The sequence below is a fragment of the Ursus arctos genome, unplaced genomic scaffold (genome assembly GCF_023065955.2).
Source record: "Ursus arctos isolate Adak ecotype North America unplaced genomic scaffold, UrsArc2.0 scaffold_8, whole genome shotgun sequence".
NCBI lineage: Eukaryota > Metazoa > Chordata > Mammalia > Carnivora > Ursidae > Ursus > Ursus arctos.
In genome coordinates, this window is record NW_026623100.1 from 25833250 (window position 1) to 25853698 (window position 20449).

Below are 20449 nucleotides of genomic sequence, written 5' to 3' on the forward strand. Positions count from 1 at the left end.
GAGAGGAAGAGAACAGGATGTGCAAAAGCAGTGAATTGGGTAAGATTAAAAGATGTATGAATTTAGTAATGATCCAGGTCCATCTGGAGAAAAGGGTTTCCGTAAGAGACTAGTGGAAGCAGTGAGTGCGGAGTCTTCCATTTTGGAGAAGTATGGAAAGTCAGGTGAAGGATTTTGGCCGTTATCTCACAGGCAGAGAGACTTTTCTTTTTCTTTTTTAAGGTGTTTTGATTAATGGAAATGTTTTTATTAGTGAAATCACAGAAGAGTCCTAAGGACCAACGCGGAAAGAAAAAGGGAGACTGCAGAAAATCACTGGGGGAAGAGGTGAGACAAGAGAGGTGTTAAAACCTCAGAAAACATGACTGAGGCAGCAGAGCTTGGAGGGCCCATGATGGAGGCAGAGCCCAGACGGAGCCTCCATTTTGGGGTTCAGCTTCTCTTGCTCTGGATTCTGTGGTCTAGAAGGTAGTGTGTGGTACAAAAGGAGATGTCTGGCAGAGGATACTGGAGGAAGAGAAGAACAAAAGGAAGAAATGGGGAGAAGATAGATGGAGACAGAGAATCAGACAAGAGTGAGAGATGAGAGGAACAAAGAGCACATGGTCAATGAGGTGGAAGACAAAGGAAATTAATCAAAATTATTATGTGGCAGGTTGGAGTTCAACTCACAGATTCAGGTGTGCAAGTAAATATAACCATTTTTTTATGTGAAATTTTCTCCTTCTGTTTCAAGGCCCTGTTTTGCAGGAGGCAGTCACGTCAAGCCAGTCTCTGCAACTTCCTCCCATCAAATCCCTGAGATTGTCTCTCAATTTCAGGGCCTTCCATTGTACCAAGGTGATGGAGGTGGCTGGAAGAGGTGGGGCATCTGCCCTTGGTTTCCATCTGTCTACTGCCACAGTCACCAAACCGTACAGATGACCTTTGAGGCAAGCTGCATTCAGGGCCTCCCAGGCTGCTTCTGTGCTCTTCTCCTCCACTACAGTGCTTGCGCCATGCTGGGAGTGGGGAAGTCCACCAGCCCCTGGGCCTGGAAGGACCTCGCAGTGCCATCTTCTTAACAGAGTTGCTATATCCCTGGCTGGCTTTTCCTGGCTTTCAGAAAACAAAAGTATCTGAGGTTCTGACCCCCTGCCTTCTCCCCACCCCCAGCGACCCAATCCCATGGTAGGACCAACCTGTTTCTAGATCTTCCACCCTTCCACTCTAACTTTCCTCCCTTCCCTCCCCCACAAATGCAGACAGTTGTCTCTATTCTTGAGGGCATCCCACCTATGATGAGGCTCAAACATTTATAGGCAGGAAAAATGACATAGAGGGTTATGTGGCTTACTTAAGGTCACACACCTTGTTAGTGGAAAAAAATGAGTAAAAATGAAAACATGCTAGCTTGACTACCTTTTTCTTTTCCTTCCTCCTTCCCTTCTTTCCTTTTCTCTCTGTTTTTCTCTTTCTTTTTTTATTACTTTCTTTCCCTTCTTTCCTCCTAGTTCCCAAGAGGACTTATTACGTGCCAGGTGGCATGCAGATACTGGGTATATCATATTGAACAAATGGAACATACTGCTTTCATGAACTGCCATTCTAGTAGGGGAGATGGACATTCAACACGTGCATACACAGACTCACAATTTAAATTGTGGTCAGTCCTCTGCTCACTCTGATACAGAATGATACAGAGATAAGCATGGCCTCTGTACAAGGATGACAGGCAAAATCAGGAAGCATTCCATATTTCTTAGAGAACAAACTGATGGTTACCGGAAGGGCAGTGGTGGGCCAGGGGATGGATTGAGTAGGCAGTGGGAATTAAGGAGTGGACTTGTGATGAGCACTGGGTGTTGTATGGAAGTGTTGAATCACTATATTGTACACCTGAAACTAATATAGCACTGTACGTTAACTAACTGGAATTTAAATAAAAACTTAAATAAATTGTAATCAGCACTATGGGTTCTATGAGAAAGCTCTAGAGAGGATTAATTTAGATTAGGCAATCAAGGAAGATCTTTCAGAGAAAGACACATTTGAGCTGAGAACTCGAAGACAAGGATGGGAGCATTGCAGGTAGAGAGGATGGCGTAGGCAAAGACTTGATATGTTCACGAAGCTCAAAAACACTTGTGTGACAGAAGTACTTCAGAAAGGGAAAATGGAACAAGATGTGGTTGGAGAAAGAGACAGGATCAGTCTATAGGGCTATATCAGGCAAGTTAAGAAATTTGGAATTTATTTTAAGCTTAATAGAAAATAAATTTAAGCAGTGGAATGACATAATCTGATTAACATTTTAAAAATTATTCTGGCTGCTCTGTGTAAAATGGGCTGAAGTGAGGAAGGATGGAAAAGAAGAGAGTCATGGGAGTTGGGGGCTCTTCAGCCAGTCCTGGGGAGAGATGATGTGGCTTTGGAGCAGAGTCCTCCAAGTACAGATGGAAAGAAATGGAAGAATTTCCATGTTTTGGAGGAAGAGTTGTCAGGTTTTTGGATTTGAAGTGTTAGAGGGACAGATGTCCCCGATTTCAGACATGAATGACTGGTTGCATGTGGTTTATTTACTGATGAGAAAGACTATGAAAAGAATAGGTTTGGACAGGAAGATTTTTAAAAAGATTTTGTTTATTTACTTATTTTGAGAGGGGGGGGGGAAGGGAGAGAGAGAATCCCAAGCAGACTCTGTACTGAGCAGAGGGCCTGATGTGGGGCTTGAGCTCCCGACCCTGAGATCATGACCTGAACCAAAATCAAGAATTGGATGCCCAACCAACTGAGCCACCAGGCATCCCTGGACAGGAAGATTTTTGGTTACCTGCAAGAAGATATTTCATCTTGTGGTGGTGTGACCATAGCAGAGACGATGGTGTAGACTAAACTCAGTGTTTCTGATTCCTGAGCATGAGAAAGAAAACATTTACTAGCCTTCTCATAAACTGCAATCTTTTAACCAAGTTCAAGAAAATGAACTTTAAGGAAAATATGTCATTTTTCTGCCCAACTCATGTGACCGCCCCACCTCTTTCTGTGGTAATTTTGGAGGCATACTTCATATGAGTAGGGATATGGTGAGATTGTGAGAATTGATGGCTAACCCTTCAGGAATTTTCTGAGTTGCTTATTAGGTACAACCACTATTAAAAATTATATAAGGAAAACTTAGAGAAATTATGTTACAAAGAAAGGTATATATATTCAACACTTATCTCTTCCCAATTATCTTCCCACATTCATCTGTACTCTTGAGGTGTTTAGGTCAATTGCACCCTGTGCTAAAATACTACAGGATGGTGCAATACTGTGCCTCTCTTTCCCACTGTGTGCTCAGTGCCATCATGTTGGGAGCCTGAACTCAGCCATGGTGGGAGTATTTGTACCTTGAAATGAGCACATGCTGCAAATCAGGGCTTGCTAAATTGTTGAACTGAAAACTTATGAAAATGGTGGGGAGAATGTCAATAATACAGATTAAAGGTATCTTGGGTTTGTAGCTGTTACACTGTGAAAAGCATAGAAAGTTAAGAAAACATTCAAAACGATTATCTAATCAGCAAAGAAGTTGCCGATATCATTGATGGAGGGAAGTTCCAACACTCCTCTTTGCAGTTTCACTTTTGTCTGACTTGTCAATGTAAAAAAGTTATTGAGTCAGAGATTGAATAAACAGGTGTGGGTTTTTTCTCAATGGCAAGAGTGAGTGGTGCATTTCTACACTATCTGTAGGCAATCTTTATAGCCATGGGTTTGTTCGCTTTTTTTTTTTTTTTTTAATGTGGGGTAACATAATGGTCTCAGCAAAATCCTGTGCTGAGACACCAGTAAAGGTACATGAATTCAGGGTAAAGCAGGAAAACCTCTCTCTCTCTCTTTCAGATCCTGCATCTAACTCCTCACCACCTGTTGTTCATTCTGCAACCCATAACTCTCTCCACTTTTTGTCCACTCTTTCTGCTGACATTGCCCTAGTTGAGCTCTTTGTCATAATTTTCTGAGCTCAAAATGGTTCCAGCATGTCCCTCTGGGTCTCCTGCCACATTAATGCTAGGAGTATTTATTTTAGAATGATGAAACCAGATTCAGGTACCCCAGAAGATGTGGTATAGAGTTACAGAGGAATATTATTCAGCCATGAGAAAGAGGGGGATTTCTGCTGTTTGCAACAACTTGGATGGACCTTAAGGGCATTAAGTTGAGTGAAATAAGAGAAAGACAAATACTATATGATACCACTTATATGTGGAATATAAAAGAGCCAAACTTAGAGAAACAGAGTAGAGTGGTAGTTACCTGGGGTTGGGGAAAATGGGGATATATCGGTCATAGGTCATAAACTTTTAGTTGTAAGGTTAAGTTTGAGGATCTAATGTACAGCATGGTGATTATAGCTAGTAGTACTGTATCATATACTTGAACGTTACAAAGAGAGTAGATCTTAAATGTTCTCACCACAAAAAGAAAATGGTAATTATGAGACATGATAGAGTGAGTAGCTAATACTATGGTGGCAATTATTTTACAATTTGTAAATATAGGGACGCCTGGGTGGCTCAGTCAGTTAAGTGTCTGCCTTCAGCTCAGGTCACGATCCCAGGATCCTGGGATCGAGTCCTGCATTGGGCTCTGCTCAGCCGGAAGTCTGCGTTTCCCTCTGCCCTTCCCCGTGCTCATGCTCTCTCTCGCTCTCTCGCCCAAATAAATAAATAAATGAATAAAATCTTTAAAAATTATAATTTGTAAATATTATCAAATCAACACATTGTAAAACTTAAACTTATACAGTGTTAAATTTCAATTACATCTCAATAAAGTTAGCAAAAATAAATTAAAAAAATAAATATTGGTCTTCATGGTCCAAAAGACTCTCTCTGGACATTTCAGTATGTATATGAGGCCCTTCACTGGGTGTCCCTATCCTACTTTCAAACCTTAACTTCCATTTCTCTCACTCCCCTCACACAGCCACATCACCACTTGCTGGCCACTGAGTATGCCATGCACTTTCAAATGTCCATGACTTGCCCCACTTTTCTACCTGTGATCTCATTGTTTTAAAGCCTGGTCAAATGTTATGTTCTCATTTAAGCTTTCCTCAGTCTCCCCAAAACATGGTCCTGTCAGTGTGCCCTGCTATCAAGCAGCACATTGTCTTATCATCACTCAGGTAGGTGTCTGACCTGTCCACAGGCCTTGAGGGCAGGCACCTCAGACCCTTGAGTGCTCAGCGCAAAGCAAACGCTCAAAAGTTTTTTGGGTATTTTTCTTTCCCAGTGATTCACATGGACTGAGAACCCTTCACTGATGTCATCCACAGCCCTGAAATGAAGTACAATTTATTGGAAAGCCCAGGACCCCTGATCAACTTGCTAAGTAGTGGTTTGCCTAAAATGAACTGCACACGTGGCGGCTATTCCAAGTTCTTCATCCCAAGTCAGCCACAATACACCACTGACTTATCTGAAATCATGTCACAGAACACATTTGAAGATTTTCTCTTCATGTCAGGAGGTTCCCATCATACAGTTAGGTTTGATGAATATTCTCATATGCATTTGTCTAGTTATATGCTAAACAATCTCTACGTTAATTTATTTGCAATTTAGACAACTTACTTTAATGTCATGTTTGTTGCTGTCCTACTGTTTAAAAAAGCAGTAGGTCTAGAACGATCCTTGGACGTCAGAGCTCAATGCCCTACAGTCCATAAAAAGTAAGTGACATCATAAGAGTGTTATTATATCCAGGCTCTGCACACTGATATATGCTCCTCCACGCCCATGCATAAGGTCTAAGTTTCCAAGCGTGTGATATTAGGTAGTTAAAGCACAACGATGTTAATTTGTGAAAAAGTATGACTTATATAGTCATGTAATAATCACTAACCCAAGACTAGAATTAAGAGGAAGTAGACAAAATGGGTTTTGTTCCCATGTATTGGCCAGATGACTAGTACATCCATTACTGTTACGGGCTGAATTGTATCCTCCCAAAATTCATATGCTGAAGTCCTAACGCCCAACACCTCAGAATGTAATTGTATTTAGAGATAGGGCCTTTAAACAGGCAAAGTTAAAATGAGATCACTAGGTTGGACCCTAATCCAATATGACTTCTGTCCTTAAAAGAAGAGATTAGGACACAGGCATACTCATAGAGGGAAGAACTTTTTTTGACACTGAGAGAAGTCGGTCATCTATAAGCCAAGGAGAAAGGCCTAAAACAGACCCATTCCTCATGGCTTAGAAGAGGCTAACTGTTGCAACAATATGATATTGGGCTTCTAGCCTCCAGAATTGTGAGAAAATTAATTTGTTTTTTCAGCCTCCCAATCTGTGGTACTTTGTTACACTCTAGGATCCAAACGAGCGCACAGTTGAGGTCTTGCCTCCAAATGGACATGTAACTCACCTATCAAGATGTATCAGAAATGAAGTTTCAGAAGATATTGTCACGGCTAAGGCTACATATAAACCCTGTGTCTTGTGACTCCAAAGCAGTGGCACTTATGGTGGGAAAGTCTGGAAGATTGGAATGGCCCCTTTTAATACTGTCCCATAGCTGTCAATACCAGTACTCTGCTTTCTCCTGGCTCCAGGAAGTGTCTAACTTTTGCCTAGTAAGTATAAGCCAACCCATGCTAAATAGTCTTTATAAAAGAATTGAGATTCAAGAATATCATTGCATGATTATTACAACTGATTCCCATGGTCCGTGGTTCAGAGCCTATTCCTTTAGGAAAGATGTGAAATCATTGCTAAATCTTAGCTTTGAGGACATAGAAAAATGGAAATGATTGTTATTTTTCCCTCTACTCTAGAAACCCCATTGAATCCCATTAAGAGACAAGTCCAGCTATTATAATAGAAAACTATGTGAAATGGCATTTTCTAGAATAGCAGATGTCAGTGCTTTCAGGATGTATGGCATCAAGATGACTATATATTTCGTGGCCTATAGATTAGATAACAAGTGGACAAATCAGGGATCTCGTATAAGAAATGTGTTTACAACATCCAAGCTTGTTCTTAGATATTTATTAATAATGATTTTTCTAACCAAATAATACCAAAACTTGTTATTAATATTGATCATAGGACACTTGTAAATTTTCTGCCATATTTATGCCTCTTGCCTATATTTGATCCCTCTGATAAATAAGGTGGATTTTCCCCCAAGCAATAGAAATAAATAGGGCCCTAGTAACTGATGACATTTGCCATAGATCAAATAACAATTTGGAGCTGGAGGAATGACTGGAACCTTCACCTCTGTACCAATCACTAAGATCTAGGGAGAGACAAGAGCTGCCTCACGGTCCTTTACACATGTTGATTCATTCCAGTTTGGGTTGTTTTCACTGTAAAATTTAGAAAGGTAGTGTGTAAAACAGTCCCTGGGCCTTGGTGAGATTTCTCAAAGGCAGTCCACGTGAGCAGTTAGGATGAGAATAATCATCAGTGTTTCGCAGTATGTGCTCACTCCAACATCCAGATTCTTATTCGGTCTCCGAATTTGGGACAGTTTGACATCCTAACAAAAGGTAGTTTAGTCATCTTGGTAAATGACTTCATGTAGGTTATTCTTCCAGGATGTAGTTCTACCAAGCAAAGAAAACAAAACTGAACAAAAACAATGCTGGAGCAGGTGTTCTAGCCGTTGGAGAGAAGTCATTAGCGTGACATTACTCACTCACTTTGTTTCTCTTATAATAATATATTATTTATTAGAAGCATTGCTTTTTTCTGTCTGTGTCACTTTTTATAAATTTCACATCTCACATTTTCCCCCTTTGGGTGTGCCACAGCACAAGCCAGTTATGTTTGCAGAAGGTGAGCCAGAGAATTTGTAATCCTGTTTTGACTAAAGCGTTCTCCTAACCTTATTTAGAAACCAATACAACATTTTGCAAGACACTGCTGGTACTTTTTTGTCTTTTATTTGGGTTTCTCAAATCCAAAATGTTGCATTTTAGAGCTTAGAGGAAATTAAAAACAAAAAGCCTATTTCTCATGTCCCTCCATTGAAAAGCATGAAAGGAAGAGAATCTGAATTAAATAATTCTATGAACACTGTACTAAGCAGACCAGACACAGATCTTCATGGTAGTGCATTTTCTTGCAGTGTGCAAAGAGCAGTGGTACAGTGGAATGCTTTCCCCTCATCAGACAGTTGAGAGTAAAACGGATTCCATTTTCTAGGTATCTTATTTAGTAAAACTAAACAAAGCTTCTGGATTTAGAGCCTTTAAGTGAAGACAATAGAGTGTGTTAAGTAGCCAGCTAATATTCTGCTAAAAACCCGACAACCCTCAGGGAGGCCTCATAGAGCGTCTATTATTGGATTGTGAGTCTCATCCGACATGTTTTTGATTTGGATAACTCCAATTCTAGCCCATTCCCTCGCCATTTCAAGCAGCACTATCACAGTTCAGGCAATCAACAGAGACCTGGAGGAAGAGAACATTAGATCTGCTCTTGGGAACGCAGGGGAGACAGCATGTTAAAACTGGGGCATTCGCCTCAAAATTGGGGCATGTGGTGCTCTTACAGAGAAGACTCTCCTCAGAAACTTGCTGTCATTCCCTCGAGACTGTATCAAGTTAGCTTGGATGTGGCGCGATGAAAATGCTACGGATGCAGCAGGAGAGAGAGTTTCTTTTCCTAAGATGATTACCGCCAACAAAGAACTCATGTCAAAAATAAGTAAACTTACCTGAAGAGTTTAATAAGCACTGATTGGTGGAAGGAGAGGGAAGGTGAAACTTGGAAATTGTGCACTTCCTGCATGTTCATCTTCTGTAGTCTGGCTTGGGTGAGTAGGGTCACTTAGAAAGGAAAGTAGGCCAAAATGAGAGGCAGACAATAAAAAGGAACTTTTTTTTTTTAATCAGGAAGTTTCCCATATTATTGATAGTGTCATTGTTAGTATCTAGTATTTCCACTAGAAACACCAAATATGCAAATAAAAAAGTGGTCATGAACGTAGTCACTTCACAATTAGCCACATTGATGGAAGACAAAAATACCTTGGGGATTTGGGGAAGTAGAGAGAATACATACACTTAGACAGATTATTTTTCATTACCTTAGGCTCCTATTGGCATTAATAATGTTTCACAAGGGCTTAGAATTTAGGGAATAGGCTGAATAAAAATGAACAGGTACAATATAGCCGTGAGTGTGTATGAACGCCATCCAAGGCCAGCATGATTACTGCAGCTTCCGCTACAATTAGCACACATTTACTATCCCCTCACAATGTGCCAGGCAAAGCTCTAAGTCCCCTCTGTGATAAGTTATTTAAATCCCCACAACAATGGGAATTGTTATTTCCATTTTACAGAAAGTGGAACCAAAGCACCTAGAGGTTGAGTAACTTGCTCCTAGGACCATGGGACTCATAGCAGAACTAGGATCCAAAGTGCATTATTATGCTTCTTCACAACGATGACTCTATGCTGCATCTGTAATGGGAGGATGAAATGGAACTCAGATCTGAATGGAGAACCTATATAGGAAATAGGCCGTACATGGTTAATTAGCTAACCTGTAGGGTTTTAAGGAGTTGACAGCTTAGGAATAAGTCAATTCTAGAAATAGTTTAGGAATACATAGTCGAATAAATACTGATATAATACCTGCTCATTCTAATACACAATATGTTTTAGTTCTGTAGGACCTCGTGGCCCAATGATATATACTTTGAATTCTTTCTTTCTGAAATAAACTAATTGAACTCATGAACAATAAGGCATGCTCGGTACTTTCACCCATGTACACTGATTTGAATAACATTTATTGAAGTACTGGGTCATTCCATTTTTGAATCTCTGTCTCTCATCCTGACAAATTTTGGTTGGATGGGAATTACATGGAACTCATCCTAAAAAAAAAAAAAAAATATATATATATATATATATATATCCTATTTCACTGAAGATTTTACTTTATAACTGTGTCTAAATGTCATTTGTCTTCTAGACAACGCAGTAAAGAGAAGAGCCCAAGGACTTGAGAGAAGGCTTAGAACGTGATGATGGAGGCATAGCTCTGCTAAGGGAGATGAAGGGACTTTCTCACCCCTGGTTCACTTGAATGTGCAGCGTCCAGTGAAAGTGACAAGAGACGATGGTGTTTGTGAAATGTACACATGCAGTGACATCCTCACCTTTCCCACTGATGCCACTGTAGATGTTTTGCCAGCCCTGTCTACACTCTCCACACAGCATGGTCTACTTTGGCGGGCCCTTTACCGAATTTTTAACCCTTGAAGATGCTAAGATGGAATTACACATATGGTACGAACAGAATGAATGGAAGCAAGTGAGTGCAAAGAGACACATACATTTAACCTCAGGAAGATAGACAAATAGGTCTTTCTTAAATTGGCACAGAACTATTGGATCGTTCTTTATGTGATTATTCCTTCTTAATTTTGGTAAAATATTTCAGTTTGGGGAAATACCTTTCCTCGCTAATAAGATATAAGAAGAGAACACTTCAAATATTTGCAGCTCTTCCTCTAGAATTTTGTGCTAATTTTGCCTCTCTCCCTCCTCTTGGTATTTCTTTCTATGCAAATCATACTTGTATATTTCTTCCAATGTATTTTTCATGAAGAAAACATAGTAGAAAATCAAAGATAAGCAGAACCGATCAAGGCAGAGCTTCACCTTTCTCCATGAAGTTCTTCCAGACTTTTTTTTTTTTTTTAAGATTTTATTTATTTATTTGACAGAGAGAGACAGCCAGCGAGAGAGGGAACACAAGCAGGGGGAGTGGGAGAGGGAGAAGCAGGATCCTAGCGGAGGAGCCTGATGTGGGGCTCGATCCCAGAGCACCGGGATCACACCCTGAGCAGAAGGCAGACGCTAATGACTGCACCACCCAGGCGCCCCGCTTCCAGACTTCTTTAGATGTAATGCTCTTGAAGGCAAGAAACATGTTGATTTTATCTTTGTTGGTGTCTGGCACATATTAGGTACACAGTAAATTATCTGACTGTATCAATTAATGAGTAAACAAGAATGGATGAAGAAAGTAGATGTTTTTGTAAGGCTCTCAAAGATGATTTATAGAACATTTTGGAAATGGGCCCACTTTGTTTCCAAAGGAAATTTTACTTTCAAATTAAAAAAAAAAATTTAGCCAAATGAGATTTTGGGGGATTTCATGTGATTAACTCTTTACATTATCTCGTAGTAATTACACAGACATCTCTATTTATGTAAACGTGGTGAACGCATCATAACACTAGAATAAGTGTACAAATACTGCATGTCAAATTAGGTTATAATCACTTTCAAGGGACGTGATTTCCTAGTTAAACAGATTCGTTTACATCTTGCGAAATAAAAAATAAGTGAAAATAACTATATAAAATCAGGCTTACAGCTGGACAGATCTTCTTGGCAATGGTCCAGGCACTGAGCGGGGAAAGCCCCTCCAGCTGAGGGATTCTCAGGATGCCCAAGATGACGGCAGGCTCGGCCTGGAGAGGGGCCTTCAGCTGCCGTCCTGATTGCTCTGGGTCCCTGGCTATCTGCGGGGAGATGGGCTGTCTTCACACTTCAGGTGAGATGCTCCGCTGTGAGGGGTTTGGGGAGGGATGGGGGAGGGGAGGGAAACTTGCTCTATAGAGGAGAAAACAAAGCCAGTTCAACCTTTCACCCTTAGGTAAAAAGCATAATAAAATAAGTCAGGGATCCTCTACCGAAAAAGCAAATAGTTGAAGTAGCATTGGCATCATAGGGGCCTAGAGTCAGAGTTTGAGAACCTCTGATCATCTGGTCCAATGCTGATAATACAGATGAAGAAACCATCCACAAGGCGAGAAGTGGGACGAGATGGAGCCTGTAACTTTTCTCCCCGTATCTGGTGCTTATTTATAGGACAACTGAAGCTCACCCTTTTGAGGGAGATGACTTTTTAAATGTGGTTCATTTTGATGCATATTTTTAAAAAATACATTTCATGTCACCCTGACTTAGCCAGTTTCAGTGGCAGAGGGGCATGTCGTAAACCTCAGCCAGACGTGGCGTGGTAATGTCGTGGTGCTCCCTATGGCTAACCGGACATAGTTTACCTTGCACTAAGCTCCGGTGAGCAGGGGCTTTTGGTTGTCTTTTCTCCGTGTCGCCATCATATTCATCTGCTACTTATTTTCATTAATTACAAGAAGTTACCAAAGCAGTGATTTTTTTTTTTGAACCCATGAACTGTGACTTGGAGGTAGTTCAGCGTTTCTGCTACTGGGTCTGTTTTGTTGTTGTTGTTGTTTCACTGATACTCATGTTTTTTTAAAATATATTTGTTGAGGGGCGCCTGGGTGGCACAGTCGTTAAGCGTCTGCCTTCGGCTCAGGGCGTGATCCCCGTGTTCCGGGATCGAGTCCCACATCGGGCTCCTCCACTGGGAGCCTGCTTCTTCCTCTCCCACTCCCCCTGCTTGTGTTCCCTCTCTCGCTGGCTGTCTCTCTGTCACATAAATAAATAAAATCTTTAATATATATATGTGTGCATATATATATATATATATATATATATCTGTTGAATGTTAGTTCTCTGCCCTGCTGCGTGTACGTTAGCTTCTTCTCATGTTCCACTGGTTGAATTGTCCTGTGCAGGGCTTGGCAAACGACGGCCAGTGAGCCAAATCTGGCCCACTGCCTCCTTTTGTAAATAAAATTTTATTGGAACACGGTCACACTCATTTGTTTGCATATTGTCCGTGGCTGTTTCTGCACTGCAACAGCAGTGCTGAGTAGTTGGGATAGAAACTAGATGGCCCATAAAGACTAAAATATTTGCAATTTGGCCCTCGACGGGAAATTTTGCCAACCATGGTCTTGAGTGTGAACACTCAGGATCTAGCTGGCTTGGTAAGAGAGCCAAATAAAATAGATGGCACTAAATTAGCCACCCCGGGCACGACTCACTCTCAAGTGTTTGTGGCCACGAGTCACAACCGTGGCACTAAACAATGAGGAGAGTACAGGCAAAATAGTCTTCTGAGAAATACAAGCCTCCTCCGGATTCATTTAAATTATTTTCAAACCCTGTTCCTGGAACCATCCCTAATCTGTACTAATACTACAAACTTGTAGCTTTTGCATTACGAATTTATTGTTATTTCTTTTACCTCCTTTTTTTCAGGGAAAAGGTAATTAGGCTATAAACAGAGGTCTGACAACTAATTTCAGTCAAGGCAAAATTAATACAAAGCAAGCAGATAATTTTAGTCATGTGAAATTAAAATAGATATTTTTTAATGACATTCTAAAAAAAATCCAACCTTTTTTTTTTGCCCTTTGTTTTCCCCTACCTTACCCTGTTCTCACGCAAGCCCCTACTCATGTAGGTAGTGACGTTTGCTAGTTTAGGTGAAATACCAGCCCATGGCTACAACTGTCCTGCTGGCTCCTCCTTCCCATCCCCACTATTGATCTTTGCGTGGAGACCTGCTTCTTCTCTCTCCTTCTCGGGGATTCTGGGACACTGACAAGACAGCAAGCACATCTGAGGGAAAGGTGGGCACTGCTCACCCCTTAAATTTCCAAATTTTCATTGACATTAATAAGAGCCCCTTTGCTAAATCTATTTTAGAACTTCAAAAATTTAAAGGTTAGTGGCGTCGTGGGTGTGTGTGTATTTCTGGGGGGAGATTCCAACATTGCTGTGCTCTGTCACTCCAAGAACATATTAAATATGCATCTCAATGTCAGCAGCACCTTGAGATGCTATCTTCAAAATTATCACCTGCCTTCTGAAAACCATAACCCTAAAAATATTGATTGGTTAAAAGGCAGGATCTGAAGGAATGAGCCAGTGTCTCTGTGAATTATCCTAATCAAATAAGGATAGTATTAACCTAGATACTCACTGATCTGCCAGTATTTGGTTTGAAATGTAGGCATCTCAACTGAAGTTATGTGTTTCATTCTTTTGAATATTTCTCCCAGACATTTAAATACATTACCACTAAGCCAGAACCAAGAAAAGCATAAAAAGCATTTTAGGGAATAAATTCAGCAAGTTTCCATTTGTACCAGATAGTAAAATTGTTGACATGCATTATGAGGCATGTGTATTTTTCAGCCTGTCAGGTCTCAGTCACGTGCTCAAGGTGGACTCTTTTGGCTGCTCCGGGTTATGTAGGAAGATCTCACCCCATCCAGGTAGCAGTGCTCCCTAATAAATAGAGAATGTCCAAGTCACCTGGCATAGCTATTTAGGCAAGTCAGAAGAAAAGCTTATTTCATTAATTATGCTATAAATGTAACTTCAGCGGAGGGTAGCCAGCTAAATACAAGACGGAAGGGCTGGTAGGGATCCTCTCCATTGAGGTGTGGAGCTTCACGCAATTTTATTTAGAGGCACTTCCATTACTAAGGAGGCTATGAGTTGATCGACTGTGTCTTAGAATTAACTACAGTGGTGGAAACACAAATTGCAAACCAGCATGAAGTCACAAAGGGAACGGAGAAAACAGGAGAGGTAAAAGTCGGGGACTCACGTGTGCTCTTCGTTTGCCTTCACGGAAATAAGTGTGGGCCCAGCTGCCCGGCGTCCGCGGTGAGCCGAGCGAGCCTGATTATTGCCAAGCAGAGCGCCTAATGAGACGCGGGGCCCACGCCGCTGTCCTGTCTCTTCTCCTGGTTTCAGAGGAGCCTGGATTTTTGTTGGAGGCAAATAAGATTGTGTCCCCTCTGCTTTGTATGCTGGAATGAAATAGGATTGGTAAGGGAAGAGAAGAGAGGACCTGGCCTGGAAAGGTCTTGGCCACGAGTTATTTTTGTGGGCCCCTGAGGAAGGTTCCAGTATAATAACTGTGTGTAGTGATAAGAGGAGCCCATGTAGGCTCTGAGCCCCCTGGGTGCCACCACTGTCTCTGAAGCCCTGGGCAGGTGCCCCTTATCCCTGCGGGGGACTGTCAGCGCTAGCCTTCTCAGTGCTCCCTTTGTCCTTGCCAACGGAGAAGTGCAGATCAAAATTAAACTTGCCAACGGAGAAGTGCAGATCAAAATTAAACTTTAAGCCTCTCCAAGAGTCATAGTAGTTTTTTCTCTTTTCCTGATGCCTTGACTGATTTTTCTCCAGATTTGGGGCTCGGGAAAATATTTAGATTTCCCACAAATGGCCGGGATGGAATTTCCTCATGAAAACCCTAAATCATAATCCATCAAAGAGTAATTCTGTGGACTATGTCATGTATGTCTCTGTGTTTCCCATGGTGACCTCGAGACACTGTTGGTGACTAAACTGATAATTGTTAAATAAACCCTGACGATATTTAGCTTTTATTTGCATATCCCTCTCAGTTTACTAAGTGATTGTACAACTATTAGCTCTTTGCCATTATGGAACATAAGAAGTAGCAGGGAGATCTGTAGGAGAAGGAAGGGAAGAATGAAGGGGGGGGTAAACAGAAGGGAGAATGAACCACGAGAGACTATGGACTCTGGGAAACAAACCGAGGGCTTCAGAGGGGAGGGAGGTGGGGGATTGGGATAGGCCAGTGATGGGTATTAAGGAGGGCACATACTGCATGGAGCACTGGGTGTTATATGCCAATAATGAATCATGGAACACTACATCAAAAACTAAGGATGTACTGTATGGTGACTAATATAACATAATAAAAAAATTATTATAATAAAAAAAGAAGAAGAAGAAGATCAACCCACAGCAGAGCAAACTTCGTTCTCCTTGTAGACATGAGGAGACAGACTCCAGGGCAAAGATTTGGCCCGGGTCGGATGGCGTCTCGTTGCCAGATTCTGGAGGAAAACTCCTGACTCTAGATTGGTAAGCATTATGCTAAATTTCCCAACAGTCTGTAACATCTTTGAAACATCTCTCCAAAGTGGAAACCTTGTTTCTTATTGGCTTTTTGTCTCTAAAGGTGCCAAGTCCAAGGAAAGCTAGTTGAAAACCCCCAGGCATGTGGGAGGTGCTGGAGGCAGCGGTGTGCTCAGTGCCTCAGCCTCACAGGGCCAATGGAGACCATCTCTTCCCACCTCCAGGTTCAGTGATGTCACGGCAGTAGCTTGAAATGGGCCATGACAGCAGTGTTTACACCATGGAAATTGTCTACCACCATGAATCAGTGAGACTTGGTTAGTTACCTCCCAAGAGAGTTAGTTGTCAAATATCTACCCAGCACACCGCTGGTTAGAAATCTGGGCAACTCCGCAAAGATTTCCTGACGCTTAGAATATATTCCAATGTGCTTGGTTTGTAAGACACTAAATTTCTTTGTGAAACCTTTTAAATATATCCTTTTGTAATCTTTTGAAACTACAGGTAGGAGAACATCAAAGTATCTTCTGGGAGAGGGAGAGTGAGGTCTGGGAATAAAATTAGCTACTTGTTTAAGGCTATGGGTGTTTGTGAACATGCGAGTGTGCTTTAAATTACACATAATTTTAAACAACTGTGTAAAAAGAGTTTTAAAAGTTTAATGGTGCTGAACCACGAATAGGAATTAAAAATTGAAAAGGAAATACAAAACTATACCTTGTTTTTCTGCTTTAAAAAAATAAGTTTCCTTCTCATTTGCAATTAAGATGGAAGAATTTGCATAAAATGTGTAAAATTAGAGATAATTGAACTACAGTAGCTATAAAAGTGGCTTTTCCACTTAAAAAATAAATCAGATGTCCACTAAAAGGGTGTAAGAGCCATGCCCCCCCCCCCCCCCCCCCCCCCCGCCTACCTCTCCCATTTGGGTCTCTGGTATTTTTCACACTTTTATAGCTGATTTTTATTGCCAAACAATCCTTGGAGTTTGTGGCAGCTCTGAGACAGCAGCTGGCCCAGGCAGGCCTGTTAACTCTGGCATGTTAAGGACCCTTCAGAAGATTTCAAATCCAGCCTCAACACCCAGGTCAGTAGATCGAATCCAAGGGGACCTTAGGGAGGCTGCAAGTGGGAGTCAGAAGAAAAGGGAACATGGGGAGAAAGGAAGACAAGAAAAGCCAAAGTACAGAAATGCCTTGAACCTAAACATCAATAGCTGTTTTTGTTTCCCTGTACCAGCTGCCCCCCCCCCCCCCAACCCGCTCCGAATCTCAAGTTTTAAAGGGCCAGTCTGGAAAAGAGTGCACTAGTAATCAAAGTGGCCACATAGGATGGTCCCAGGCTGATGTCTGTGTTCCCACTGAAGGAGACTTTCTTCTGGGGGTGAGATGCAGCCTCCACTCCGAAGGAAAGCTCAGGACCAGCCCTGAGCAATTTCGGGAAACATGTGCCGGGACTATTCCCAATCACCTGTGGCTGAGGTGGGCTTTGCCTCTCCCTTCTGGGCCCCAGGCCTGTGGCGATGCACCCAACAGCAGTGTGCCGTCTGTTTGCTATTCTCCCGGAGATGTTTGCGACATGCGGTATTGGGAGGCGTTCTAGCCACTTGCCTCTTCTGTCCTCTTCCTCAAAACCAGAAGCACTACAAGGGCAGAGACTATGCCTGTAAGCAGAGCATGGAGGTGGGGGGGGGGGGATTTCACAGGTAAAATGTGGTATTGAAAGTGCCCACGTGGGGAAAGATATGGAGTTCTCAGAAATGTGACAAAGCTCTCAAAGCTATATAAATGGAAAAATGCTAGCTGTAGTTCTCTATCTTCTGCTACAGAGTAAAAAAAAAAAAAAAAAAAGAAATCACATTTTTAAAAAAAATCATGATAATAAGTAAAAACAAAGATAAGTGGTCTCTCAAAGCACAGTGAGGTCTCTCCTACTAAGCCATTATATCTGTGACCCTCGAACATCTGCTCATGCCATGCCTGTGTGTTATTGCAAAGGATCCCAAAGCATCTAGGAGGTATGGAGAAAATGTTTGTGGATTTGATTTGACATCCTCTGTTCTCAGGAACCGAGAGCCTTCGCGGTCAGCTCTGCCTGGAGAGGCCTTTCCCAGCACAGCTCTTTGTGGCTAATGGTCCTACTCAATCTACGTCACATCTCTTTAAAATAAATAACATAAAAGATCCTGCAGCAACTCTAACTCCTACCCTCTCTTTGGAAGTATTGGCTGATTGGATAATAGGGAATAGGGTTATTGATTTCATGTGTGACCCCTGCTTGTAGTGTGTTTGTCTCAACTTTGGGGCATCCTGGAGATGATTTGTCAACTTATAGTAGCAATCTGCTGGCCTCGGAAACACCACAGAGGCCAGTGGGGGATATCAGCAGCAGGATGCGAATATTCTGAATTCCCAGCAAAACTATACTACCCAGAGAGCTGTTTTCTCCATTTTCCCATTAGGCCGACCTGGATGTGCTCCCCCTTCAGCCATGGGGATGTCCATTTCACTTACACCATGGTGTGTCCACTTCCCAGAAAGAATCAACATAAATGTCAAATTATTTCTACACATTCTATTGTCCATGTGAAGGTATGTGGCCAAAAACTGATTCGTATTAAATAACACATATAACGTAAACCCGAATATCTAACGTGAATGATATATGATCATTCTTTATATAGTCTAACCTAAAGTTCTTAGCACGCCAGGATGAAGGAAAGTGTTCTGTGAGGTTGCATCTTGAACAATGAGGAATGCAGAGGGGCCCTTCAGACCAGAGAGGATGGCAGTGCTTAGTGAATGACATCTGAAACTGGTCATTGGCACCGGAGGGTTGAGAGAGCTGGAAAACACACTGCCGTTCCCTTCTTTGTGCATGTTAAGACCTTCTGTGACTTCAGAATCTTCCTCAACACAGGTGTCCCAAGAGCAGTTCATTGAGGTTGCCCCAAGCAACAATGCTGCTTTGGCACTCTTGATATTTATCATAGAAAAGTATGGTAAATACTGCTGGAAATAGAATGTGCAAGTTTCTGGATTATTTTTTTCTGGTTGATGAGTAGAATCTCTTCCAAGCCTTGGGAAAGACTTGTGCCTTCTAGATACTTAATTTTGTATTTTCTTCCTTATAGTCCCCCACCAGCTTTTCAGCCTGTTTACATGGGTATATAGGATTGCAAAACTCGTTTTCATGTAAAGCTAAAAACAATCAAGAAGAAAAAAAGTGAAAGTAAAATATGTACCATATGATCTTCAGCATTTTTGCCAGTGGACCCCAAACATGGATTTCAATTTTCTAGCTCTCTACCATCAAAGAATGTCCTTCCCAAGCCTATCCGATGATGGGGACAACAAAGACAGGCTCCACAATGCTTGAGCTCGTTGGGGCGTCATGGCACATTTGGGGCCACCTTACCTTCATCTTTGCACTCAGACTGTCCTTGTGTAATTCCTGAATGTCCCTTCCCTACCCGTGGGAAATGACCCCTAGTGCTTTCTTTCCAACTAGGAAACTTCCATCTTCCTGGAAGTAATATCAATTCTACTCAACGTAAATTCTGTAATTTTGTTTCAAGAGTCTTTTGTTTAATACGGAAACTTCAAGCAGAGGACCTGGGGCATTTTCTTTCATCAACCTGGCTCTAATTTCACCGGAGCACTAAAAAGAAATCTACTTGGCGTTTCTCTTGTCCGGTACTCCACTTGCTCTGAACAACATTCAAAAGCCACCTCTCTGATTTGAAGACGCCTCCGCGGACTGATGTAATTGGACCAGCATTGCCAGTTCCCCACACTCTCGCTACTCCACGTTATTGCAGAGCAGACTACTGTTTTGCAGACCTTCCTTATTGCGTAAATGGCTACATTATCTCTGTGTACACATTAGGACAAGCAAATGGGCCCCTTAAGGCAAATAAGGGTTCAAATAACCCAGACAAGGTAGCCCAACTGAATTGAGGATTCACCCTTGTTACAACCTTATTGCTTTATGGCACATGAACCAGTAGAAGGGACAGACTGTTGCAAGTGTGTTTCTACTGATCCTGCTGGCAAATCACAGCTTTATTACAGTAATGAGCCTGACCATATTTCTGTGCTTATGCATATTAGGCACCAAATGTATTTTCTGGCCTGCCAGCCTGTGGTAGTAACTAACACGAGCAATTTGTCCTGGGTTACAGTGTGTGTGCATGCATTAGGTATGAGCATGTTAGTTGCTTTGGGTGATAAAATACTACATGCTTCATCATGCGTATTTTTATATGCACAACTTAACTGTATGCAAAACAGCTTGGCAATTAACCAACACAACTTATTAGCTTATTACAAGATTATTGCATAAATATGTGAATTGGGGACAACAACAATTTCAAGTTAGCAATATTAAAAATTTCGTAGGATTATTAAATATCTAAAGAAAAATGGTGTCTTTTTTCCCCCTCTATGGTGTAAGTGTTAAGGTTCTTTAAAAAAATATCTTGATTCTCCTCTCTGTTTCATTTCCATAAATAACCCTGAGCGGCACCCTTTTCAGGAGGCTGTGGGATTTGAGACTGTGAATTCCCCCACACTCATTGTGAGCTGACATTTGGCCCCTGACCCCATCAGCTTTCAGGTAAAGGTGAATGGTCATTATTGTAATTTCTTCCTCAGG

The 20449-nt window shown here is 41.6% G+C and overlaps 1 pseudogene; it reads left to right on the forward strand.

The window, feature by feature from the left end:
• The first annotated feature begins 1646 nt into the window (after positions 1-1646).
• Positions 1647-1742, forward strand: LOC113247753 (U6 spliceosomal RNA; annotated as a pseudogene).
• The last annotated feature ends 18707 nt before the right edge of the window (positions 1743-20449 follow it).